This window comes from Pelmatolapia mariae, linkage group LG3_W (assembly GCF_036321145.2).
Source record: "Pelmatolapia mariae isolate MD_Pm_ZW linkage group LG3_W, Pm_UMD_F_2, whole genome shotgun sequence".
In the NCBI taxonomy this organism is placed as follows: domain Eukaryota; kingdom Metazoa; phylum Chordata; class Actinopteri; order Cichliformes; family Cichlidae; genus Pelmatolapia; species Pelmatolapia mariae.
Window position 1 is genome coordinate 30421024 of NC_086229.1, and position 10699 is coordinate 30431722.

General features: G+C 41.2%; 2 long non-coding RNA genes across 2 annotated transcripts; both read left to right on the forward strand.

Moving 5' to 3' along the window:
• Window positions 1-4536: 4536 nt before the first annotated feature.
• On the forward strand, window positions 4537-5276 carry LOC134621903 (uncharacterized). The gene is made up of 3 exons (XR_010573590.1): window positions 4537-4621; window positions 4798-4933; window positions 5208-5276. It is a non-coding gene; the product is annotated as an uncharacterized LOC134621903 (long non-coding RNA).
• A 172-nt stretch (window positions 5277-5448) lies between these two features.
• LOC134624380 (uncharacterized) lies at window positions 5449-6037 on the forward strand. Its single transcript, XR_010093525.1, has 3 exons — window positions 5449-5517; window positions 5723-5778; window positions 5885-6037. It is a non-coding gene; the product is annotated as an uncharacterized LOC134624380 (long non-coding RNA).
• Window positions 6038-10699: the final 4662 nt, after the last annotated feature.

The window sequence follows — 10699 nt, forward strand, 5'->3', positions numbered from 1 at the left end:
ATGGTATGAAATGTTTAGGTATAAACTAGCGAGCTAACTTCCTGTTAACTTCTAACTCCGTTAAATTTAATAAATTCTGTTTTCATGGATGTTAAACTTAATTGTTACACCCGATAAAGCAGCAACGCTGATTATTTAATTAAAGATGAAAGAATTTAGACTGTTTCTAACTCTCAGTGTTCGTTTGACTTTGGGACCTGAATGGGACGGAGTTTTGGACCCAGATTACTCCTCACTACGGCAGCCGTAATGCTCTGACAATCCATCAAGCAGTCCATCAGCAGGCTTACCAAAGTTGTACTAAAACATTTTTTAACAGATTTCTACACGCCAAAATCGGTTCAAGGTCAGTAAGCACAACCAGAATTCATACATAAGGCACACTCTCGATTTTTGAAAATTAAAGGATTTTAAGTGTGCCTTATAGTGTGGAGAATACGTTATACAGAAGAAAAGAATATATCGTGATATATATCGTTATCGCACATGCCTCAAATTATATCGCGATATGAATTTTAGGCCATATCGCCCAGCCCTAATGTCCAGTATAATCTAATCAGTGCAGTGTAAGCATTCACTGAACCTACAGTATCTACACCTGTGTGGCAAATGTGTGGTAAAGACACAGATAATGAAATGTAATTATTAATACAATATACATCATGAGAAACAAAAGCTGAAATTGATTCAGTTTAGTACTTTTCTCTGTATGCTCTGTGATTATAAAGGTCTTAAATTCTGTGATATATACTGTAAATGGTTTTCACAGAGGTCTTAAAGTACTTAAATCACTGCTGATAGTCTGGTTGTTTTATTTTCACATTTTTTTGAGTCTGTAAGGCTGTTTGATGACGATTTGGACTCCTCTGGGAGATGAGGACACACCCACATCTGTTCCATACTGCAGCCATGGATGGTGTTACAGCTCTGAGGCAGCTTTGGGCCATCAGACGCACACACTGAAAAACCAGCACCTGGACTTCATGCAGGAGAGACGGCCTCAGTGATGATCGACTCTGCATCCTCTACTTTACCTCCTAATCTCTTTCTCCTTTAACACACAATTAAAATCCCTCCAAAAGAGTGTAAACTTACTGAGGAAGTCTGTAACTTGTACACATTTGTACTTTTACTTGTTTTCTGAGTTATATTTAAGAAGAGTAAAGTTATTCACATAAAGTTTTTATTCTTCTGTATTTATTCTTTTGTATCACGTACCACAGTCATACTGAACTTTACAGACCTGGTGAATTGGAGAAAAAAAAATCACACATATATATATATATGTGTGTGTATATATATATATATATATATATATATACACACATATATACATATACATATATATATATATATATACATACACATATATATATATATATGTATATATATACATACACATATATATATAAATATATATATATATATATATATATATATATATATATATATATATATATATATATATACATATATATATATATATATATATATGTATATACATACACACATATATGAATGAATCATTCAGCTTCAGCAGTATTTCTATTCATCTTATGGATTCCAGTTTTGTAGCGAGGCTCCAAATGCTCAACCAGACCGCTGACAGGTCTCACACGCCGCAGCCGCTCTATCACGTGACGCTCCGACATGTTAAGGTTATGAGCTGAATTTCACCGTGTCGCAGGTTTTGTGAGGGTCTTTCATGATATTTCATGGATCGGATTACATCTTTCATTTCTCAACGATATCCGATCCAGTAATTTAGCTCAGTATCGGACCGCTACGTAATATCGGATCGGTCCATCTCTAATAAGTAACTATAGCTAATAACTTTTCAAAGTAACTTGGTCAACATAATAGGGGCTGCTGAGGTGTTGGTCTGTGAGTATGTCAGTGAGTCCTGTCTGAGAATACTTGTAACTTTCTGTCTTTACTCTAAATGTTCTTTTCCTGTTTGCAGGTGTCTTGGTTGGGTTTACAGTAAAATCACAGTACTGAAGTAAAGTCACTGCTGCAATCGATCAAGGTCTGAAAAAAAACCTGGTAAACTTATGTCTTAGAACTTCCTGCTTATTGGTAACACATCAGTAACATATTCATGTTTGTACTTATTGTAGGGTCTTTACCTTACAATATAAAGCACCTTGGGGTGACTGGTGTTGGGATTTGGTGCTACATGAATAAAACTGAACCTGAGATGTCTAATCTTCTTCTAGACAGCATGAAGACTTCATCTGTACCTCTGCTCATTGGTGATTCAGCCATTCATTTACTCATTCTTCAACAAACAATCAAGGGAGAAACAGATTTACAGAAGCGATGACATAACAACTCTCATCAGCCGTCTAAGTCAAAATGACTTTCAAATACAAACAGCAGGACTGGACTCTATCCCAGCCATCAGGGCCGGATTTCCTGGACAGGTCGCGAGAGAGACATACAACCATTAAGGACTATGGAGAATTTAGAGTAGCTATACCCTCACATTCATATGTCTGGACTGTGGTAAGAAACATATACAGACACATAATCAAACAGTGGTATCACGTTGCTTGATTATAATATTACTCTCTAATTTGTCTCTTCTATGCTGATAAATATAGGATTGACTATTGGGACCGATCTGGATTTGAAAGGTTCAGATTATCAAGAGATAATAAGCAAACTAGTGCACCAATGGAAGAAATCACTCCTACATATTTACTACATATTGACTACACTACACACTAAACTACACACTAACTACACAAGATTTGCGCTAAACGTCTCAAATCTCTCACATCTCAAAACACAGCCGTCACTCCTAAAACTTCCCCCCGTTTCTTAACAACTAGATGCCACATTCCCATATCATTTTTTGATTGGTCGACATGGTACTTTTTTTGACCAATAGGAAAGGGTGGGGTTTTTTTGGTTTTGGTTTTGCTCACAGGCTTTCCAGCGTTTTCCTTATAAAACGCCGTTTTTACCGTTTCTTCCCGCAGTAAAAATAAACAACGATAGTATTCAGGAAGAAAACCAAACATTGCAGATATTTTTATCATAACTCTGGTTTTACGTGGCCTATCAACACAATTTAAAAACTGGTATAAAGTCCACACTTTTCCTGTCAGTTGTTCCGTCTGTCCTGCTCACATCTCCAATGGTTGTCCACGTTGTCATTAACGTGGCTTCACTCCACATCAGCTACGGTGCTTTGCTAGCTAAAACACCGGTGTCGGCGCATAAGGACGCTGTCATAGCCTGTCAACGATGTTGATTTGCTGCGTATATACGAATGTGAATCGCATCATTGGCTGGACTGTGGGATAAGGTGGCATCGTTCTAATCCTATACGGGAGCAGCCAGTCACTTACTGACTAACACTGCAAAACAGGATTGTTGAAGTTTTAATTTTAATTTCAATTCAGGTTAGTTTTTTTTTGTTTTTTTTTTGTGCGCAACGCAGATTTTCTGTGCGCAGAGACCGTGCCAGCAGTGCGCAATCGCGCACGTGCGCAGCTTAGAGAGAACACTGGTCCGAGGGCCCGGTGGCGCCAGTGTCCGGCAGCCTCGCATCTGTCAGTGCGCCCCAGGGCAGCTGTGGCTACAATGTAGCATCACCAGTGTGTGAATGACTGAATGTAGTGTAAAGCGCTATACAAATGCAGGACATTTACCATTTATTTAGCTGTTGTATTGTTTCTTTATTTCCTGTACAGGCCAACGCAATCTATTTGTCGTTTCAGGTTGTAGTATTACACAACATTTTCAGATCTAATAGAATTAAAATGAGTGTTTCGTAATTCATTCAATTTATTGTCTTTATTTATAACTGGCATTATTGTTTCATTCTATTATAGAATCTCACAAGAAAGAGGCAAAATTGTAAAAATCCATCATGCTTTATTAGCTGCTTCGGTAAAAAACAAATCAACAATGCAAAAAAACCAAAAAAAACATTTCAAAACAACATACTGGAAAACAGTTATTCATCACTTGATTGCTTCAATACAACCCTTGGGCACATATATGCGGGACTTTTTGTGGCTGTTTTGATATCGCTCTCTCTCATAACCGATCAAATCTGGCTGTGGTAGCAGCTTTAAACTCGGTATGACCCAGGTTGATAGAGGGTGCCCAGTCTGGATCACATTCCAGCATTTTGTAGGCTGGTTTTCCTACAAAACACAACAAACATTAGCTCGCAAAGCCACAGTGAAAAAAAACAGCATAGCGCAACGAATTCAGTTCAAATCAATATAAGACTTATTTGTAACCTACATCAACAATTATGTTATGATAAATTACGTAAAAACGACAACAGAAGACTGACCTTTGTGGAAATCCTTGGAGCAGACTAACATGTGAGCTGGAGTGATCTGGAACGTTATATTTGGTCTTCCAATGGCTGCAATCCAGGCCATCCGTCGGGTATTTGTTACTTCGGAAACATGGCTTCAACAATTTGTCTTCCACTACGTAATCCTATAAAAAACGATCTCTTTAGCCTGCTTTAAAGTCTTACTGGTGTGTGTGTGTGTGTGTTTCAGTTCAGAGCTGGTGTGTTTTCAGGGTGTGGTGTCTGAAAGGATCAGTGTGAACAACAGGACTGCCCACTCTGGACACACACACTCAGGTACAAACACACAGGTGGTTTTTGTATCAGGCTTTTGCTTTCTGCTGTGAAGTTTTAACATGGGGGTCTATGGGGGCGACTCACTGCTGCCTCTGCTGGACATCAGAGGAACTGCAGGCATCAGTGCTTCAGGGATGAGTCTCAGGTCTGACTGTTAGCTAAATGTGTGTGTGCAGGTGTGCGTCTCACTCTTTGTGACCAAGCTGGGAGGAGTCTGCAGGTGTACCTGGACTTAAGCCACACCCCCTACCCACCTGGCCTGTTGCCGGGTAACACTCTGCTGTTGTCTGGTTTCCAGAGGAGGCTGTCCAGGTGAGACACACATAGACAGGCTTATAAATGTTTGGACTCTTTATTTGGACTCATTTCCCACCAATGTAACCCCCCAATAAAGTTATGAATTATCTTGCATAAATAGGCTGTTGATTTTCTTTACTCATTTCAGGTATTACCAGCAAAATAGTTGCATGTTTAATCATCTGGGAATGTACCCAGATTTATTTATTTATTTAGACCGAGATCTTGACGCCCCCCCATTACGCTGATGGTTACGTACCTGTGTGGTTTACCTGTGTGTGTGTTTCAGGACAGGAAGTGTGTACTGCACGTACTTACCTGTCAGCTCGATAACTGTGGTCTCCCTGGGAGACACCAGGTAAGTTTACAGGGCAGGTAAAGTCTGGTTCACGTGTTTGTCGTGCTGTTGTTTATTTGTTTGTTTTGTTTCTATCAACTCGGCCCAGCCTCCTCCTCCTGCTCCCATCATGCACCTGGGTGAGTGGGTTCTGAGCAGCAAGCAGAGGTGCACTGTGGGACAGGTCAAAGGTCACGTGGTGTGTTTCCTGTTCCTGCAACTGCAGTGGAGCCGCTCGCTGTGTGGCAGCGTGTACACACAGGTACTGCATAAAATACACACAGTGTGTACAGGATGTGTTTAGTTGTAGTTTCTCGGGTGCAGTGAAAGTACTCAGAGTGCTTCATGTGTTGTTAGCGTGTTGGTGGTGTGTTAGTGTTAGTGCACGTAAGTAAAGTGTAGTTTTGGAGTAAACTGCTCACGATTTCAGGTGTGTGTGTGTTTACCTGTTGCTCTCTCTCTCTCAGGGCTGCAGCAGCTCTCAGTGTCACTCGACCTCGTCAGTGTTTCAGTCCAAAGCAAAGTAAGAGCAGCTTCCTGTTGAGCTCACCTGCTGATACATGCTAGTCACCTGGATCAGTCAGGTGACAGTCACATGATCAAACTATGTCGCTCTGCTCTTCGATCAGGCTGGTGATTGATGACGGGACAGGTGAGGCTCACGTCTGGTTCTCAGCTGCTCTGGTTCGTGCTCTGCTGGGATTGGCTGACGCTCAGTGGGAGGGGCTTCAGAGAGCACTCAGGGTCAGAGGTCACATCAGAGTCTTCCCTCGTGGGCAGAGCCAGGTCAGTACCACCTGTCAGGTGTATATATTTACCTGTCACAGGTGAATCACGTGCTCATCGTCGTCTTTAAACTTTATTGTGTTTTTAAAATGTAAGATCGGGTCATGTTTTTATTTCTGAGGCTTTAACTGTGAAAGGGCACATCCTGTTTGCATCCTGGTAACAGCTCTGTCTGCTCACACTTTACTGCTGAACTGGTTTGGGGGCGTGGCCACTTCCACCTTTAAAAGTCTGTAGGTGTGATGGACCCACGCTGGGCTCACGTGAACAGGAGGGAGGGGCCTTACAGCCGTGTGTTTCAGCGAGACTCAGGTCGTGCCCCTGACTCCACCCACTCGACCTGAAGAAGCAGCAGGTGGTGTAGCTCTGAGGGTAATCAGGGCTGACCAGCTCCATGTTCACTGCAACGCCACACCTCCCACACGGAGGGTGGAGACCACAGGGGAGGGGCAGGACAGCGAGAGGCATTTAGGACTCAGGTCACACCAGGAGAACCCACAGGGACCCTCCACCCACAGGTGGAGCTGTGTTAACTGAATATTAATGTTTTTCCTTTACTGCAGAAAATAATTATAATCATAAGAAAGTGAGATTAGTATCAAACAGTAACAGTTTATAAAAACACAAACGTGGAGTCTAAACTGAGACGTCCTGTTTAAAATAACAAGAACAAGTTTTAACTCCATAAACTGTGACGCACAGTAGGACTGCCAAAATGAAATAAATAAATAAATATATCATTAAATAATTAATTAAATGTGTCAATAATTAATTAATTACATGTGTCATAACTATTTATTTAATTAATTAATTCCAATTTTAATTAATTATTGCCACATTTAATTAATTATTTAATGGTGTATTTAAGTAATTCATTATGGCAGTCCTGGCGTTCCATACGCTCCACATAGCTTTTCTTCAAATTCTTTAATTCTCGCTCACTTTTGCAACTTTGTACTTTTGTGTTACTCGCACCAACAACTCCACCTCATTGTTAGTCCATTTAAAAAACTCGGTGCTTTTCCTCCACCTTTTGCCGTGACAAACAGCCGGAAACAGCCGGAAAGTAAATAAACATCAGACAGAAATGAGACAGGTCGAATCGTCTTGCGTTTCACGCATGCGCAGGACTGAAACGTAAGCGTTTTCGGCCGTGACAACGTGGACGCACAACTCTGTGAAAATGACTGAAAACGCTACTGTGGACGCGGAGCGCTGTTTTCAAATCTATCCGGTGTAGTGTGGACGCAGCCTAAGTCGCTCCATGGAGAAATGAGGTGGCGCTCTAGAGCCCTGATGAAGTGAACAGAGTGAAGATTTGTGTAGAAACAGGAAGTGTGATCAGCTGCACTCACCACTGTTGCTGAGAGAAACCTGATGGACTCCAGTGAATCTTCTTTTAGAGACAAACAGGACTCGACTGCAGCTCTGCTGCTGCTCTCTCACACTTTCACTTCTGCAAAATGACGTTGAACTTGTTGTTTTTCAGGTGTTGCTCCGCCTCTTCCTGCACCTGTTTGTCTGGTTTTGCTGCCTCTCCCTTTACAGCCGGTCTGTACTCAGTGACTGTGTGCAGCGGGTGGGAGGAGTGAGGAGTGGTGTGTGGGTTCACACAGTAATGACGGCCTCAGGTGATCAGGAGAAACTCACCTGGATTTCCTTTTTCCACAGCAGACTGAGAGCTTCAGGTGGACCCTGAAGGAGGTCTCAGACACAGGTGGTAAAAGTACACACAGTCTGTACTGAAGTAGAAGTACTACTGTTAAAAATACTCCAAGTACTAATTCAACTTCTTTACTCAAGTAAAAGTAAAAAAAGTCCTGGCTGTGAAATGTAAGAGAGTAAAAAGAGCTGATTGAAGAACATTTCTAACACATATGTTTATACAAAGCTAACTGAACCATGTGCTGCATCAATGTAATAATAAAATAATATTATTCACTTTATTTCAGTCTAAATTTGAATTCTAATAAATATTTTAGCTTGAAATAAGTGAAGAAAATCTGCCAATGGAACAAGTTAAAATTCTCTAGTTTTTCTCTGGTTTCAAGATTCACTGTCTTGAAAAAAGTTCATATATGTTACAAAATGTTGCTCTGTAGCTGATTGTGTCTTATTTTAAGTGTAATAAGATATTTTGACTAGAAATAAGACAAATATACTGGATAAGATTTTGAGTTTTTGCAGCACATCAGAGATCTCTGTCCAGAGGAGCTAGTTCATGCATGTATTACTTCCAGGCTGGACTCCCGTAATTCATTATTATCAGGAAGTCCTAAAAACTCCCTGAAAAGCCTTCAGTTAATCTAAAATGCTGCATGTGCACTAGAACTGTTAAACTTACTTTATTGTTGTGATTTTAGTTACATGAAATACTGCATCAAAAAGAACAACACAGCGATCACAGACATGTTTATGCCAACAAACAAACATTAACCCAGAAAAGCCTTTAAAACAACCTGCTGTGGTTTGGAGCAGAGATTCCTGAATTTACCAGGTGCACCTAAAGGCAGCACGTACCAGCGTTTCTTTGTTGCTGATTTTTGTTCCACAAACCAAAAGAAAAATAAAACCAACCTTTAATATTATCTATTATATTTTCCTGTGTGTTTCAAGCACTATGACATGTCACACACACACACACACACACACACACACTGAGTGTGTCACTGATAAAGCTGTGACACAGCAGCTCACTCAGTCCAGTCCAGGTAACAGACTCACCTGTTAGCAGCAGCTCTGCCCTCACAGAGCTCAGCTGCTTATTTTAGTCAGCAGGAAAAATGAATATTATGGACTACAGCAGTCTGTCAGGGCCGTTCAAGGACACAAAGTCACACACAGGTTTAAACTGTTACACTCATGAATATCCACAACGTTAGATTCATGCACATTTATCTTTAATGGGAGCAAACAGCTTAATCAGATAATATAATAACTCATAAAAGCTCATTTATATAAATCTCTGCTTGAATCAGTAAAACAGTCTCACACTGATTAATTAATTAATTAAATCCTGCTCCTCACATACAAGGTCTTAAACAATCAGGCCCCATCTTATCTTAATGACCTTGTAGTACCATATCACCCTATTAGAGCACTTCACTCTCGCTCTGCAGGCCTACTTGCTGTCCCTAGAGTATTTAAAAGTCGAATGGGAGGGAGAGCCTTCAGTTTTCAGGCCCCTCTTCTGTGGAACCAGCTTCCAGTTTGGATTCGGGAAACAGACACTATCTCTACTTTCAAGATTAGGCTTAAAACTTTCCTTTTTGCTAAAGCATATAGTTAGGACTGGACCAGGTGACCTGAATCCTCCCTTAGTTATGCTGCAATAGACGTAGGCTGCCGGGGATTCCCATGATGCATTGAGTTTTTCCTTTCCATTCACCTTTCTCACTCAGTATGTGTTAATAGACCTCTCTGCATCGAATCATATCTGTTATTAACCTCTGTCTCTCTTCCACAGCATGTCTTTATCCTGTTTTCCTTCTTTCACCCCAACCAGTCGCAGCAGATGGCCCCACCCCTCCCTGAGCCTGGTTCTGCTGGAGGTTTCTTCCTGTTAAAAGGGAGTTTTTCCTTCCCACTGTCGCCAAAGTGCTTGCTCATAGGGGGTCATATGATTGTTGGGGTTTTCTCTGTACCTATGAAGCGCCTTGAGGCGACTTTTGTTGTGATTTGGCGCTATATAAATAAAATTGAATTGAATTGAATTGTTGTGCAACCAGCAGCTCTTCACTCCTGTTTTCAGTGTTTTTCTGACTTGGAGCTGAACCAGATGTGTTGATGTGTGAGGCTGCAAAAACAGCTGTGCAGCTTTTATCTTCACACAGCTGGAAACAGCTGGAAACAGTCACAGGTTTCTTTCTTCTTCTTTGTTCTTTTTTCACATTAGAGAGACCACAGCAACCTGTGTGTACACCCGTATCCACACCTGTGTGTACACCCGTATCCACACCTGTGTGTACACCCGTATCCACACCTGTGTGTACACCTGTATCCACACCTGTGTGTACACCTGTATCCACACCTGTGTGTACACCTGTATCCACACCTGTGTGCGTGAGCAGATTTGTATTCAAAGGTTTCTCCATGTAACTATCTGATAGTGGGTGTCAGGAGCCATGACAGGGGGTCACCCAGCAGCCATGGAAGCCACTGAAAGCACAGGGGACTGTAGTGATGAGCCCGCGGGCCAGAGTGGACCGACTCCCAGGACCCCAGAGAAGCATGGTATCAACTGTTCAAAGACAGTAACCAGAATCATTCATATAGAATATTTTCAGGTAAAACTGTGTCAGCAACAAGCTGCTTCTTTGTATTCAAAGAAAAACACGACTTATTTTGAAACTAAAACTCAGTGTTAACTTTAGTTTTTTCATGAGATCCTCTACATGCGGTTTGAAGGTGAGCCTTGAGCCATCAGATAAACAGATATTTATACGTGTGAACCAACTCTATTTTATTAGCTTCAAGAGTGATTACTGACTCAATCGTTTGGTCCCATTTCTTTGATTTGGAAAACAACAGCTTTGTTTTGTCTGCATTGAGATCAGAGCCGGTGTTCTGGGAATCCATCCTACCTGACAAACCATCCTACCCGTTGTTTCTACGCATGCGCACAACACGAAATTCAGTGCCAAACCGTCCTACCTTTG